The sequence below is a fragment of the Festucalex cinctus genome, chromosome 6 (assembly GCF_051991245.1).
Source record: "Festucalex cinctus isolate MCC-2025b chromosome 6, RoL_Fcin_1.0, whole genome shotgun sequence".
Taxonomy (NCBI): Eukaryota; Metazoa; Chordata; class Actinopteri; order Syngnathiformes; family Syngnathidae; genus Festucalex; species Festucalex cinctus.
The window spans coordinates 11,035,790-11,053,122 of record NC_135416.1 but is presented as its reverse complement, the minus strand read 5'-3'; the positions used below and the strand labels follow the sequence as shown (position 1 = coordinate 11,053,122).

At 38.2% G+C, this 17,333-nt stretch overlaps 1 protein-coding gene across 29 annotated transcripts in view; it reads left to right on the top strand.

Annotated features, from left to right (window-relative positions):
• Nucleotides 1–17,333, top strand: part of LOC144021419 (receptor-type tyrosine-protein phosphatase delta-like) — a 202,966-nt gene that overhangs the window by 38,223 nt on the left and 147,410 nt on the right. For all 29 annotated transcript variants that reach the window (XM_077525704.1, XM_077525698.1, XM_077525689.1 and 26 more), the window contains exon 3: nt 8,138–8,163. The gene's annotated coding sequence lies outside the window, so the exon portion shown is untranslated. The remainder of the gene's footprint in view (nt 1–8,137; nt 8,164–17,333) is intronic.

The following is a 17,333-nucleotide window of genomic DNA, read 5'->3' as shown; positions in this document are numbered from 1 at the left end:
TTCTTGTGATTGGCTCCATCCAATATTGCTTTGCTGAATAGATGATATTTCATTCACAATTATTTTTGTTTCGGCATTTCAACAAAGGTTAAGATGGGCTGAAAACTTTTCCAACTGCCTCTCATTCGCCTGCTCTACTTTTTTTTTTATCAATCACATTGCACATGCTAAATTAAATCTGTATGCAAATATCCTCTCGGAGCAGGAAAACTGCACTGCATGGCAAATTCGGCACTCAGGTTGACCGTTGACCTAATCGCATGCGATCAACTTTGTGATTCTTTTTACTAGGGCTGGGTATCAATTCTAATTTCCTTAGTCGATTTGATTTCGGTTCACAAGACTTCAGTTATAGTCAAGAGATGTGAGTTGTGTTAAAATATACATGGTAGGTTGATTTAGGACTCAAAATTGTCTCTAGGTGTCAAAAATCCCAAAGATATCATTGAAAACATCTTCATTTGTCTGTCAAATATTAGTAGACCGCGCCATGGGAATGCACTTTTTTTTACTTTGAAATAACATCCACATTTTGTTGACGGTACACTGGCTTGTAATAGGAAGAGTAGCATTTCTGTTGTTGCCATGGCAACCATGGTCCATTTCCAGACTGATGATAAAATAAGTTGTATTTAGTGAGGCACATTATAGTCAGGTGCGCACATAAGTGTCGTGCAAGTGTGCGTGTTCACCGTGAATATTTAAAGTGCACCTGGCTCAAGTGTGTTACTGCATATTTGCGTAGCAAGCATTTTGCAGTACATATCATGAGTCTGCTTTTTGCCAAGGAAAAATCTAATTAATCTGAGGTGAATTGAATAGTGCGGGACACAGTAGATGGACCTGCGCAAATGTTTGATGTTTGTGATTTAGCTGAGTGGAAGACAAAATTGGTGACAGCGAGTATGAAGTCAGGTAGCCGCTGTCAAGGTAGAAGTTCGTTCCCACGTACGTCAGATGTTGGAGATCAGGGATTCCCTCGTGCGTCTTCCGTGCACAGCCCACCTCATACCTGGCCGGCACAGACACTGAACGAGTAAAACATCTTTTTTGTTTTTTTTGAGTGGATCAGGAGTAGTGTTGTGTAGTTTGTGAAAGGCTCGTTCAAGCAAACAAATCTGTCGTGAATGGAATCACTTCATGAGCTGATTTTTTTTTCCTTTTGTCTGAACTCAGTCATATGTTTGCTGCACAAGAAACTCTGTGGCAAATGGGGTAACTCGCAGGGCAGTGACGGTGGTAGGGACTCCTCCAACTTCATTTTCGTGCTGGGACAAGTCAAGTTTAGCGTGTTTGAGAATTTGGTAGACTGTACTATGCCTTGATAAGCATTCTGGGATCGTGCAATATGGTGACCAAAAGTGGATTAGATTTTAGACAAGCTATAAGTAGGTCTAAATTCTGGCACAGGGCCATTTTGGTGCATTTGATCAAGGCGCAGGAAGATAGATTCTGAGCTGTCACTCGTCAGGTTTCCATCCAAATGTTTCGAAGCGAATTTTATAAAAATACGCAAAGCGGACATGCAACTTATGCTCGTTTCCATCCATTCTTGTTTTGCGAATAGTGAGAGGAGACTGTGCTGCGAGATGATGGCATATAAGTGCGTCTCTGCCACACGACACAAAATGGGCATATTACTGATCTCAAATTGCTAAAATTAAATTTAACGGGGTTTTTTTCTTAACTCATTCACGCCCAGCCATTTTCAAAGAAGCAATCGGCTTCACTCCCGGCTGTTTCCCTGGATTTTGACTGATTCTGCAAGGCCCACAGAATATTGTGTTCTTTTGCTATAAAAACATGGAACCTACCAAAAGAAAGATTAAAGTATCTTATTTCATCAGGAAAAAAGAAAGCATATTTCTATCTGAATCCGTTTTGCAGCAATTAGCATTTGAATATAGCTAAGTTTAATCATTATTAACAAATCTATTTAGAATTGTGAGTAATTGAGCTTTTTTTCCCAACATGGCCCTGGTTCATCTCCTTCTCTGTTGCCACCTGCCGACCGTTTGTGTAAAAACTACAATTTTTTTCAACTGTTCTTTGCAGTTGAGAGGCTGCATCAAAGTCTTCTGTATGTTCTAGCATAAAAATAAATAAATAAATAAAAACAACCCCAAAAAACAAAAAAAAACAAAAAACGTATAAATACGTCTTTGGGAAACTTACAACATTTAAAATAGAACGTATTTATACGTTTTTGGGAGCAAATGAGTTAATTATAAAAAGAATCGTGTTTCTTCGTCTCCCAAACATATCTTACTTTATCACCCGCAATTTTTTTGTGACTACAAACGTACGTGTGATGTAATAAAGATCACATATGTAATCACATATGTAATAAAAATCACAATAACATATGTGGGAACGCTGAAGCAAATGTTCAGTGGGATACAACCTTTACTCCTGATTATTGTTAAAATAGGCTAAAAACACGAATGGTCATTATTACAAAAGGCATTGAAAATACTTTGAATTTTTCTTGCTAAAAGGTCAGCAATTAACTAAAACAGTATATGGAATGGCCAGGAAACGTCTTGGATTGTGTTAGTTCTGGCGTCTGAGCCAGTGTTACCATTTCGAGTTGTTTGCAATAAACTTGAACACATAATCAATGTGTATTAAAATGCATAATGTTGTTAAACAGACGAGTTGTTAGCATTTAGCACCACATGGACCATCTGGACTTATTTAGCTTGTGACCATGTGTTTTTCAATTCATCACTCTTTTTTTTTTTTTTTAAGTACTATGGTGGAAGCCCTGGAGCAAATGAAGTCCAACAATAATTCCTTCCTGTTTTAGTACGAGGCAGTAGCGTTGGGCTTAGCGGGCTAAGTGGACACTATCATGATGCACGTAGCCATTGGGCCACTCAGACTCTCATTTCACTCCTAAATGCACTCATCACTAATGAATCACAAGCTGCTTTAGCGCAGGCTGAGCACACAGTAAATCCTTGGCCGGGCTCCAGTAGGCAACACACACTGGCTTTGACAGAGATTGAGAGTGTGTGTCCAAGAGCCCCAATTACCTTCACATCCAATGTAAGACAACAAGCTGCAAAGCTAATTACAAGGCGGCCGCATGGAGATGGCAAAACACTGGCGCACGCACATGAGATACCACTTTACGCACTTTCTCGTCACATGATTGCTTGTTTGCGGCACATTCATCATAGGAATTAGTGCCGTTGTTATATTATTAGCATAAATGATGATTACAACCTCTGAGCCAGCGATCTTTATTGAGTCATCAATAAGACCGTGATTGCAGTGTTGGCCAGATTGATTTACACTTCACTTGTCCTGCCAGGAGATCAAATGATACAAGATGCCCCCCGCGTGCACCCACCTTGTCATTCGGTAAATCTCATGAATTTGTTTTATTTATCACTCCGAGGCTATCAATCCCGGGCGTAAATATCACCGATGGTGGCTGTGGTTGGCTGCTCGTGATTGGACAGAGTAATTGGACCTAATGAATATGCCAACAGCTTGCTTCTTTCGCTCTCCATTAAACACAACTGGGTTAGATTTACTGCGCTTACTTTAACAACTTAAAGACTCCATCAGTAGGGTACTTACTTTATTCACACTTTATATACGCACACACACACACGGAATAGCTTAGCTCAGTGGATCGATGGCCTCTTGGTCAATGTCTCCTTTGGGAGGGTTATCTATCTGCACCTCACTAATGAAACACTCTGATCTCCGTTAGCGTGTGCGTACACGCGCGTTTCTGTGTGTGTTGGAATGCATCTGTACATGTCCAGCGTTTATTGATATGTTATAATTCTGTTTGTTTGTCAGTTAATTGCAGATTAGTTTTATTTGCAGCAAGACGCACCCAGTTTAATTAAATTCTCATATTATTCCCATAAAGAACCCAATTACTCAAGACTTATTTTCAGTATTTTCTTTTAATTGAGTCAATTGTTCCCTTATAAAGAATATTGTACCATGGTGTTCTACTTCCTTATATGGTAATGATGAGAAACATTCAGTCACATGGTTTGGGAAACAATGAAGCCAATTATGGAGGTTGTTTGCAATTTTTTACCCACATAGGACACTTCATGGGCTCGAGATATCAATAGATAATAATGATCTCAGAGTGGTGTTCATTTACCATTGTGTGTATTACTGTGGCTGTACATTGCCGTGGTGAAGCTGCTTTCATACTGAGAGCTGTTTCTGCTAGCTTGTCCTTTCCCTCTTGGCAAAATAAGGTCATCACAATATAACAGCACACCAGCCTCTTCAACCTCCACATTTTTATGTTCTCCACATGGTTTTTGGCTGGCACGGCACTGATAGACCCTATTTCACAACTTGAAAGGTGCTAGCCAGTCAACAGTCAAAAACACTCTTGCAAGCTCGATCCTTTGATACCGTTCAAGTAGGGCCGGAAAATTCGCCGGAATTTAATCACGATTTAGAGTTTGGCTTTTCTAAACGTTATAATAGAAGAAAAACAATTAACGTGCACAATGGAGCTTCGTTTACAAGTTCCCTATGTTGTGAAAGTACGCTGAATGCACCATGTTGTTTGCTTACGTATGTGATTCCGCCATCTCTAAGCGTCCTTTAAGCTGTTTAATGACACCCCAGTTGGAGTTGACTGTAAAATTAAACACAAGAAATATGTACATTGTATGTTCAAATACAAACCATGCTTTGTTTTTAAAACATCCCAAGCGCTAACGCTAACGTCAATAGAGGATTCCAGTAACATGCTAACAGGAATTAGCATCAACTTCGGGTGTGATATTCCTTCAAATAACAAATATTCACACACAAACGCTGTGGAAACACATCCACACACGCAAGCTAACGCTACTCAAAGGCACATTTGATTCCCAATCTGTGAAAAATGACATATTTACTAATTTGCTCCCAAAAACATATACATACGTTCTATTTTAAATATTACTATGCTCCCAAAGACGTATTTATACGTTTTTATGTTTGTTTGTTTGTTTGTTTTGTTTTTGTTTTTTAATGCTAGAGCATACAGAAGGCTTGTGTGCAGCATCTGTACTGAAGAAAATGCTTGAAGCAATGGTAGTTATTACAAAAATGGCCAGCAGATGGCAGCAGAGTATAAGAGATTAACCAGGGCCATGTTGCTACAGATTTCTGAATAATGATGAAACTTAGCTATATTTTAATGCAAATTGCTGCAAAAGTGAAATAGAAACATACTTTTTTTTTTTTTCCTGAAGAAACAAGACGCTCTAATATTTCTTTTGGTAGGTTCCATGTTTTTATAGCGATAGAACACAATGTTCTGTGGGCCTTGCAAAATCAGTCAAAATTCAGGAAAACAGCCAGGAGAAAAGGGGGTTGCTTCAATGAAAATGGCTGCGAGTGAATGAGTTAATAGAGATGAATTCAACATTCTTCTTTTTGTGTATTCCATGCATGCATGGCACCACACTGCCCCTAAGAGGCAAACATATGCAAGAACAGCCGTTATGTATTTGTTTATTTTTAGTTGCTGTTATTTTAAATTGTATCATATTCTTATTGTATATTTTTCTTATTCTTTTAAGTTACCATATGTGATATGTTATGGAGTTTTCCTTTCTTCAAAATTCAAGGATACAAATATTCAAGGATTTTTATTTTGTCGTGCCAACTCACATTTCCACATGACATGGCACAAAGATACATATAATCCCAGATTAGCCCACTAAATCCTCAGATTTGTGAAAAATAATATAAGATATAACAAATGTGACAAAGAGATAATTCAAGAGGCTCAAGGTCATTTGTTACTTGACAAATAGAATCGAGTTTCAAGAGTAAAGTGCTCAACATTTATTTGAGTAGCTGACTTTTAGTAGTTGAATAAATACTTTTTTTTTTTAAACAATACTAATCGTTTTATTAATCGTGACTTTAAAAACACAATCAAAATCAATTTCTACATCTTTCATTAAATGTCCTTTATAGTTTTATGTGACTTTTTTTGGCACTTGAATTTTCATTGCACATGTTAAAATAAAGATTCTACTTTTCTATTCTATTCTATTCATTAGAATGTGCACGTGTACCTAATGTTGTGGCCTGTGGAGCTAAGTGAGTGTTGCAGTCAAAATTACAGCAATGTACTGCATCGTTATTTACGTCTGGCACGAGAAAACAAAGAAGGAGAACCCACAGTGCACCAGCACTATCGCCCCACTTTCAGCCTCGCTCTGCTGGGGTTTGAGGGGAATAAATATTGTACAGGTTCCAGGCATTCAGCAAATGAAGGCTGTTTTTCCGGAGTATTTGTGTGCTTATTTGTTTAAATTCTGCAAGCTCTCCCATGGACTCAAGCGTCTTTGGGAGCAGCCTCTTTTATGATTATTTCATGACATCCCTATCAAATGGTTTTCATTGGTGCAGCTTTGTACTACTTCTGTCTGCATCTGCATCACTCCCAGTTAAAAGATTCAACTTGCAAGGGGTGCTTTGGCTCGGTAAGGGGTTTCCCTCGCAGTTAGAGAACCGTAAGATCTGCTGAGGCTGGATGATGTCTTGAACTCCCTTCTTCCCAACGCATGATGATCTAGTGTTTTCTGTGTGAATTGAACTTTTTAAGCGCTAGCTTTCACTGTTATTATTATTTTTTAAATTGGGCCCGCTGTGGGTCTCTACTTAGAAGCTTGTTGACCTGTTTGAACTGGTTACCATTCAAGATTACTGGTAAAAAAGTGCAACTAACCTGCAAAGACGATGATAAATTTGTGTGTCCTAATTGCAATTAATGTGGTCAGTCTTAAAAATGGAATTCTGTTTGATATGAAACAAACAATAACCCTGAACTACAAATGGAATGTTGAATACACGCTCCACAAAGATATGGATGCTTGAATTTGGTGTGGAAAATCTACATGTGTTCTTATGGATTCATGGTATGAGAAGGTTATGTAATCAGCCTGCTATCAAAATCCCATTTTCATCTTCTAACATATGATTGCTTCACTCACCTTATGAAAATCATACATGGCTGCTGCTTAATCGGTGATTGGTTGAACAAATGTGCATAGGGGGAACTTGTTCCTATAGACAACATGCGTGGACAGCTTCTTTTTTTTTTTTGCCATTTTTATTCATTTGATGAAAAAGACACTACTATTCAATAAATAACAATTTTACAGTATATATTAGGGGTGTTAAAAAAATCGATTCAGCAATATATCGCGATACTACAGCACGCAATTCTTGAATCGATTCAAAAGGCAGCCGAATCGATTTTTTAACATCCATTTTTGATGAAAAAATACTCAACAAAATGTCTAACTTTCACACCTTAATCATGGAAGAATGTTATATTAATGGAACATTAAGCCTTAATATTTTATTTCAATGCTGTTCTAACATGAAAAAGGTTACAACCTGTTTGTTAAATACAGTGGCTCACAGTTATAACACTGAAGTTTGAGATCAATAAATAATAATTTTCATGTACATGTAGTGTACAGTGTACATGTACAAATTTACTGAATGGTATTTTCTAAATTTGAATAAAAAAAATTGCAGCAATCGACTTGTAAATTCATATCGGGATTAATCGGTATCGAATCGAATCGTGACCTATGAATCGTGATACGGATCGAATCGTCAGGTACGAGGCAATTCACACCCCTAGTATATATAATTTTTCATGAAAAGAAATATTTTCAGTTTTATTTCACGCCATTCACATCACATCTATTGCAGCAAATAAATGTGAAATAAATAAATAAAAGTGCAATTACTGCAAACCAATCTATAAATATAAATATTTTAAGTAAACTGCACATAAAGATATAGTCAATATCAGCATCAGTTTATTACAGATAACTGTCGTCACCATGTGATGTGTATATAATTATTTTTCCAAGAAACCATTTGTGTGAGTTTGTGTGAGTTTGTGAAAAATGATCTAAATGATGTAATTTTCCTCTTTGTGGTTGTATTGTCTGTTTATAATTATGTATAGAAATGCATGGGGGAAAGCTTAACAGGCCTCCTTGTGCTTGCACAATTAAATTTACCAACCACCTTTTTTCAATCTTTTTTTGTATCCATGCCAACATTTCTATTAAAACTGTTTTTCTCTAACCCCCATCTCTTTCCTTTTCTCTCTTCACAGTTTGACGTGTTGAAGTGCTTCTTAAGGTAAGAGAGGGTCTCATTATTTCCTGATTCATTTTCACCCCTCCATCCCCAAAACACAGCAGGCCAACGGCACGCCGTCCCATGTCCTGTAGCAAAGCAATCTACATTGGCAAATGATGTCGAGCTCACTGCACGTTGTGCTCACATAAAAGAAGAGAAATGAAACATTGCACACCTGCTAACGTTCGCAAATGCACAGAACCTGAGCTGATGCAAGAAAGATGATTACAACTAACACAAGGCAGACTGAAAATGGCAAAATTAACAATGTTTTGTGGTATGGTATTTATTAGGGGTGTGAATTGCCTCGTACCTGACGATTCGATTCGTATCACGATTCACAGGTCACGATTCGATTCGATACCGATTAATCCCGATACGAATTTATAAGTCGGTTGTTGCGATTTTTTTTCATTCAAATTTAGAAAATACTAATCAGTAAGCTTGTAGAGTGTAAGATTTATATGAAAATGTATTATTTATTTATCTGAAATTTCAGTCTTATAGAGGTTGTAATCTGTTTCATGTTTGAACAGCATTAAAATAAAATATTAAGGCTTAATGTTCCGTTCATATAACATTCTTCCATGCTCAAGGTGTGAATCCTAAAAAAAAAAAAAAAAAAAAAAAAAAAAAAAAATCGATTCTGCCGATTATTGAATCGATTCGAGAATCGCGCGATGTAGTATCGCGATATATCGCCGAATCGATTTTTTTTTTTTTTTTTTTTTTTTTTTTACACCCCTAGTATTTATGATGTGTTATGGGAAATTGTGTGGGCAAAAAAAAGTTATTTGTTTTTTTTCCCCCTGATTAACACAACACATAATGCCCCAGTTATGATCCCTGTGGACTAAACTGCATACATTGGTACCTTACTGCCTTGACTTTTGAGCTTAATTCATTTTGTGACCAAGCTTGTAAAAAACAGTTTATTTGTATAGGAAAGTAATATTTCTATCATATGTTCCAGCACAAGCACTGTTTTAATAAAGAGGAAAAAAACATTATTTTGTATAAAAAATAATTACAAATAATAAAAGAATGTGTAAATAATAAATAAATAAATGAATAAATAGTTTGTTGAATTACTGTATGTTGGGACAAAAAAAAGTCACAAAACCAAAATATATAGTTAGGATCATTGGCAGTTAGTCTACGTGTGAGCGTCTGGATTTCTGTCTATGCATTGTGACCTACTTTAGCTGTTTTCATTTTGTATTTGTGAGTTTGACTATTAGTACTGTTTCATAAATGGCTGGAAGGTCTCTTATTATTTTCACAACCAAAGTTTTTGCTCACAACACACACCAAAAACAAAAACAAAAATATAGATAGATAGAGAACCTCGTTAAAGGAATAGTTCGGATTTGTTGACATGAATCTCTATTTCATCCTCACCTCCAGTGTGTGCGATCATCACTGACTTACCCCTGACAGCGTTCTGTGACACGAGTTCTGGTCCGGTGTTGGACGAGAGGAAATTAGTCCAGCAAGCTGGCTGGGGTCACGGAAATAAAAGCGTTTTTCTTCTAAAAACAATTTGTGTTCAAAAGAATGATACATTTGCATCACTATACTCCTTTCTGAAAAAAGTCAGACGCCATTACCGCCGGCACTACTTTTCTGTTCGTTCGTATCACTGAGCGGCGCCCCGCATGCAGCTGATAGACGCGCACTAATCTACAAACCTGTTCCAAACAGTACCTCTTAGCTCTAAGGCTAATACTAAAACTACCTGCCAGGTGTCCTGGTTAGTCCAAAAAGTCCAGTAATGTTGGTCATTTGGGCTCAGCATGGCAATAGCTGAGATCATTGTTTCCTTATTCCCACCTAGTAATGTATTTTTCAAAAACCAGTGCAAGCGTGATCTGTTAATCAAGGGCACCCAGGGTTGAATCTGCTCAACATCTGCTAAAAATCTGTCAAACTTCCTTCAGGCCCATATCACCCATGTGTGAAAGAGGGGAAAGGTGCACAGGTTTTCTAGCTGCGCATATTCAGTCTACTTAATCCTATCACTGCATGCGCCTGTTGCTAACAATGTGCACAATCTGTTAAACTGAATTGATACACAATTTAGCATCTTTGAAAAAAAGTACACACACACTCAATTTAGTGCCCGCTACTGAGTAAATCAGGCCCTCGGTGAGTAGTGGTAGTTGCTTTCTGAAGACATAATAGAAGAATCTTCTAGCAGTTAAACTATCACTTTGAGAACATGAGATTTAATAGAATAGCCGTGTTATTGCATTGAACTGCTCCCACACAAACAATAATGATAACATAGAGTACAACAAATCCTCATCCACAATGCTTTCTAACTGACTGTCACAAACTGTTAGTCATAACCGCCTCCAACTTTTACCGAGCACATCCGCTGTTATTGTTTATTTGCGGATCAGGGTTTGCAGCTCGAGTGGATCTCCAACTTATTACTCTCAGGCAGAGATGATGTGTCGTAATAGTCGACTTGAATACTTCAAGTTGAGGTAAAGTATGTCATGTGCCAGGAACAAAATAAGGCTCTAAGGAAATTTACTTATTTATGTATTTATTTATTTACTGTGGTCTGTAACAACACAAAGAATAATCAACAAAGCATCAGTGTCATGTATGTAGCATGTACACAATCATGAACACGTTATATAAACAACTATAATCAGTAGCTAAATTATTCAGTGAGAACAAGCCACTATAACTCTGCTGCTTTTCTGTGCCTTTTAATTGCCCTCCGGGGATAATATAACGACAACCGTATCATATTAAATACAAGACATTTTGAACCCTCTGTTTCATGAGCTCAATATTTTTTTTTCCCATTAACCCTGATGTATATGATCTGACACATGCATTGCACGGATAATCCATTAGAGGTCAGTATCACCCCGCTGATCTTGCAAGATCGCCCCAATTGAGAAAGGAGAGACACCTATATTTATGAATAGTGAGAAATGTTCTGATTTTTGAAAATACTAATACATATGTTTAATATGTCTCTTTTTTTTATTTTTTATTATATGACAGTTTTAGAATTTAAAGCATTGTGACCAGATGTATCAAATATGACACAAATCAAAATTAAAATGTGGAAGTTGATTTAAAAACAAAAATAATAATAATAATCTATAAATGCTCTACAAAGAATCAGAATTTTCTCTCGTATTTCATTGATCGGGCTTTACAGGGATAAAAATTGATTGATTGATTGATTGATTGATTGATTGATTGATTGATTGATTGATACATCTGTAGTTCAGTCACTGACCACTCCTGGATGATATTTGCTAAAACATAGTAGTCAATTAGAAAGTCGTTACTATAAGGTAGTTCTGTTTTTTTTTTTTTTTTTTTTTTTTTTTTTTTTTTTTTTTTTTGCTGCTGGTGAAAAAAATAATAGTAATAAAGTATCATTTAGCTCAATATTTTAAATATATGACATTGTGACCTAAAAATATAAACAAAACCTTCCTTAAATGTCTAACTAAATGATACTGCCAAGCAATAGCATGTTAGTGTGCCCCTTGGTGTTTTATTTGCTTTGGTGCTCAAGGTTGTTTTTAAGTGTGTGTTACAGCCCAGCCTCCCTCCCGTGATGTGTGCCTGGTCACCACTATTTGGAATGGGCTCAGTTGGAGTTACGAGTAGAACCTCATTAGCGGCTAAGCTTTGGCTAGTGCTGGTCCACTAAACGCACTTGAGGGCACAAAGGCGCGTGTTTCACTTGCGTTGGCCCATCTGTCACATTGGCCCCAATGTGAGACTTTTTCATGTGTGCGCATTCATCTTGGTAAGTCATGGTAGAAAATAAATCAGTATAATAACGAGCCCCCAAGTGTTGTTTAGAGCTTTTCATTGTATGCTATTTCTGATATAATAAATTAGACTGAAGATCTCTCATCACATTTTTGTATTCTTCTCTACTTGTGTTTATGTTCCCTCTTGGTCCTCACAAAGATATATATTGTCAGTTTCTCAAATGGAGTAATAAAATAACAAAATAAATACATAAATAAATAATGATAAAGGGGGGCAGCACGGTGGTTGAGTGGTTAGCAAGTCTGCCTCCCAGTTCTGAGGACTCCGGTTTGAGTCCTGGCTCTGGCCTTCCTGGGTGGAGTTTGCATGTTCTCCCCGTGCCTGCGTGGGTCTTCTCCGGGTACTTCGGTCTCCTCCCACATTGCGAAGACATTCATGCGAGTGTGGATGGTTGTTCGTCTATGTATGCCCTGTGATTGGCTGGCTACCAGTTCAGGGAGTACCCCGCCTACTGCCCGAAGTCAGCTGGAATAGGCTCCAGCACCCCCCGCGACCCATATAAGGTGCAAGCGGTTAAGAAAGTGGATGGATGGATAAATGATAAACCAAATGAATAAAGTAGGTAACTTTTAAGGTGGATTTCCTACAAAAAAATAAAATAAAAGATGTTTGAATGTGTAGCTAGTGTATAACTGAGATGTTTATGAAAGCTTAAAGGAACACAAGACTTATAAAAAACTAACCAGCTAATCTGTGAAATGGTTCATTTCAACTCTTCCCTGAAAAAAAAAGTCAATTTATGTTGAGCAATTATGAATTTATAGCACATTTTATGAATATTTTGCAATTTAAGTACTATATCGGTCATTTTGGACAGTCACGTGATCGTCGTGATATTGCGTAAAATACACATTGAATGAATGACAACGATGAACTCACGAGGAATTATCGCGGGCCACGGCGGACATCAAAGATATTCATCTTTGATGTCCGCCTGACAACAAAGAATCACTTCTTTAAAAGCAGTACAGCCATGGCGGACACACCAAAGATTTGTTTCCAACTGAAAGCGTGATAAAACTGGCAGTTCCGGCCGTCGGCGAGTCCAGTGAACGGTAAACATCCGGGTTCTCTGCTAGGCTAAGCTACATATACTAAGAACGCTTTAGCCCACATTAGGAGCGGACACCACCCAACCGGCCCACCCCAACACGGAATGACGTGAAACCGGGCGTGTTGAGGACTTTACTCTGAACAGTATTTGGGATCCAAGACGTCTTTTTCTCGCTCATTACATCAGCAAATTCCCATGTAAATGAACGAAGACGGCTTACGGGATACGTGATCACGAAAATGCAGGGAATAAGATGCCAAAGATATTTGGACTTTTATTCTTTGTACACAATTGCCTCATCCAATACTGGGAAATTAGTAATTCATGTTGTGTTGCTTTAAGGCTATATCTCATTATTATAGAAAATTTAATATGGACTTGGAACAATGTCCTCTGCACGATGCTGAACACAATGTCACTGTATGTGTTCAACAGCTCTTAACAAACCAACCTGTGTCATGGTTTATGATCGTGACAAAACCCCTTTACAGTCGTAGTTTTAATAGCTCGGCTCAGCAGGAGAAAGGTTAATTACCACATCCTGCTGCACGCACACACATAAGCGCTCAGTGGGAAGCGCGCAAGTCGATCAAAGACGCTGCTCCGTGTGTGTGTGCGTGTCATATAAAGATGTAATCTAGCATCTGTTTGTCCTCGTTTCCCTCATCACTGGGCTGGAGCCTCGATTGCCGTCACTTTGGCAAAATTCGATTTGAGCGTCTTATTGTGGCGGGAAAATGTCAAAATTCCCCTTGGATCACATTTCTTACACTTTGATAGCATGTGCGAATTGGGCAGGTCTCAAAAAGTGGGGCGCAATTTAAGAAGAAATGACAACTGAGAGGACAGAGTTGTGAAGTGGGTGTGACTCGGTGAATGATTGCTGTTTTGTTGCCTTGGAGCCTAACACACACGCTCACGCACACGCGTACACGATGAAAACGCAAAGAAATGTCTTCATTTGTAACAAATGTCCGATCATGAACCTTTCTCAATGTCTTTTTTTTTTCGTCTTCTCGCTAATCTTATTTGTCTTTTCTTCTCCTCACTCACTCCATCACTGGTCTAGACGTCTTCAACAGCAGGTGCCGAAACTGGGAAGGGTGAGAAAAATGGGGTGAGGAGGAGGAGGAGAGGTGGCAAGGGAGTAAAGGAGCCAAGGGGATAAGGAAGACTGAGTGAGAGACACAGAGAGATTAATAGATCAAGCGGTGAGGCGTATGATGAAAGTTTAGGGAAGAACGGAAAGTGAAAGAGCAAAGGAAAGGAGAGAAGGATGTGAGGTCAAGCTAAGGTAGGCTTGCAGTGGAGAGAAAGGGGGAGATCTAAGTGAGAGGCTGTTTTAAAGCAAGGGGAGAATCCGGTCCTGCAGGTAGGGACGGAAGAACATAGCTCAGACATTTACCTGAGACTTTGCACCTTTCTTTCCATCTCGTCCCTTGTTCTTCCGTCCCGACCTGCAGGACTACGAAAAGTAGTCTCAGGTAAATGTCTGAGCTAAGAGTCAATGGATTCATGGATAGATAGTTTGAAGGATGTTTTTTTTTTTTTTTTTTTTTTTTATTGGATCAGCTAGAGAGGTCTAAGACAAGGGTGCTTAGGAATATACAGTAGCAAGATAGCTAGATAACGATGGATGGATGGATGGATGGATGGATGGACAAAAGGTTTTGCGATGGATGGATGGATGGATGGATGGATGGATGGATGGATGGATGGATGGATGGACAAAAGGGTTTGCGATGGATGGATGGATGGATGGATGGACAAAAGGTTTTGTGATGGATGGATGATGGATGGATGGATGGATGGAAAAAAGGGTTTGCGATGGATGGTTGGATGGATGGATGGACTAAAGGGTTTGGGATGGATGGATGGATGGATGGATGGACAAAAGGTTTTGTGATGGATGGATGGATGGATGGATGGATGGATGGACAAAAGGTTTTGTGATGGATGGATGGATGGATGGATGGATGGATGGATGGATGGATGGATGGACAAAAGGGTTTGCGATGGATGGATGGATGGATGGATGGATGGACAAAAGGGTTTGCGATGGATGGATGGATGGATGGACAAAAGGTTTTGTGATGGATGGATGGATGGATGGACAAAAGGGTTTGCAATGGATGGATGGATGGGTGGATGGACAAAAGGTTTTGCGATGGATGGATGGATGGATGGATGGACAAAAGGGTTTGCGATGGATGGATGGATGGATGGACAAAAGGTTTTGTGATGGATGGATGATGGATGGATGGACAAAAGGTTTTGCGATGGATGGATGGATGGATGGATGGATGGACAAAAGGGTTTGCGATGGATGGATGGATGGATGGATGGATGGACAAAAGGTTTTGCGATGGATGGATGGATGGATGGACAAAAGGTTTTGTGATGGATGGATGATGGATGGATGGATGGATGGACAAAAGGGTTTGCGATGGATGGTTGGATGGATGGATGGACTAAAGGGTTTGTGATGGATGGATGGATGGATGGACTAAAGGGTTTGTGATGGATGGATGGATGGATGGATGGTTGGATGGACAAATATTTTGTGATGGATGGATGGATGGATGGATGATGGATGAACAAAAGGGTTTGCGATGGATGGCTGGACGGACGGATGGATGGACAAAAGTGTTTGTGATGGATGGATGGATGGATGGATGGATTTTTTTAATGTATCTTATTAAGAAGCTCATTTTAAGTTCTCCTAGTCTCGGCCATTTTGTGTGAGACACTGTAAAATCAGTCGGATTCTTGCTTCTTCATGGAAAAAAAAACACGTGTGAAAGTTGCACACTCAGCTTGACAAAGGTAATAATTCCCAATTTTTGCTGAAGCTTGTTGACAATTAAAATTAAACCAATTACACAACCACTTACAGTATGAGCACATCCGAGAAATTAAAATCAAAATCCTGAGCATTTTGCCTCTTTACGGCTCTTCCAAAAAATATGTCCAACCAATGGCAATCGGAGGAACACACACACGCACGCACACAACATCCAAGATGAACGTTCCAGGCTCACAGCAACCCACAGTTCAAAGTTCAATCCTCCTTAAGAGGTGTTTTGGTGCTAAAGCGGTTGCAGTGGCAATTTGTGAAAAGTGGAAGGTTTGCCCTTTCTGATTGCTGTTTAACAGATCGACCATTTTGTGTTTTTATCTAACTACAACTCCCCACCAAATTTCATCAAATTTTCTGCAACAAGACCAACAGACGCTGGTAAAAATATAACCTTCTTCTAGGTGGTAATTACTCCACATCAAAAGTGATTGGTTGCATTATTCATCAGCATTACTCGGAGTGATCAAAGGTGCTTTTTAAACCACTTCAAAGTCTCCATATTTACTTGCAGCATCTTTTGTGTTGCATCCATGAAAAATCAAATAAGGCGACATTAGCCCGAGTGATTACAAACACTGCTTAATTGATTCTCAGTTTTGTCCACACTGATCCAAATATTCCTAAATTGTATAGACATCTCAGCTACTTGTGCAGAAATATTATATCGCAAGGCTCGAATAAACCTTTTTTCTTTTCTTTGCGGAGCACTTTTGCTAATAAGTGACCTCATTTAAAGGGATACTTCACTTACTTGGCCCATTATAGCACTAAAAAGTTAATATTTTAGCTATAATTAATTTAATACTTTCATTATTTTTCACATACAATTACTATCTCTTAAAAAACATTTTGCAACTTGCTGTCGACTGAAAATGACATCACAAGGGCTTAGGTAACCAATCACAGCTCACCTGTTTTCTAGGTTTGGTCCTGTGACATTCACAAGCTCAGCTGTGACAAAAGGTGATGTCATTTTCAGTCGACAGCAAGTTGCAAAATGTGTTTTAAAAGGTAGTAATTGTACATGAAAAATAATGAAAATGTCAAATTATTATAGGCAAAATATTAATGTTTGACTGCCAAAAATTGCTAAATAAGTAAAAAGTATCCCTTTAAGGATAGGTCTCTGCAGTTAATCGAAGTTCAATTACAATTTCAATTATTACACTCCACAATTACAAAATCAACATATTCGTCAACAAAAATAAAATTATTATTACTAATTTTGAGTTGTTTAAATGTATATATTTGCACCTTTTTTATTTTAAAATATCTAATTTAATAAATCTTGTGTGGGCTAAACGGAACTTGCATAATTATAACATTTCAAAGAAATTTATTTGTCTTAATATTTATTCATGTTTAAACATTTTCTTGTTTTGTACCAAAAAAAAAAGAAAAAAGATTGTCCTAATCGTGATTTCAATTAGTACCAAA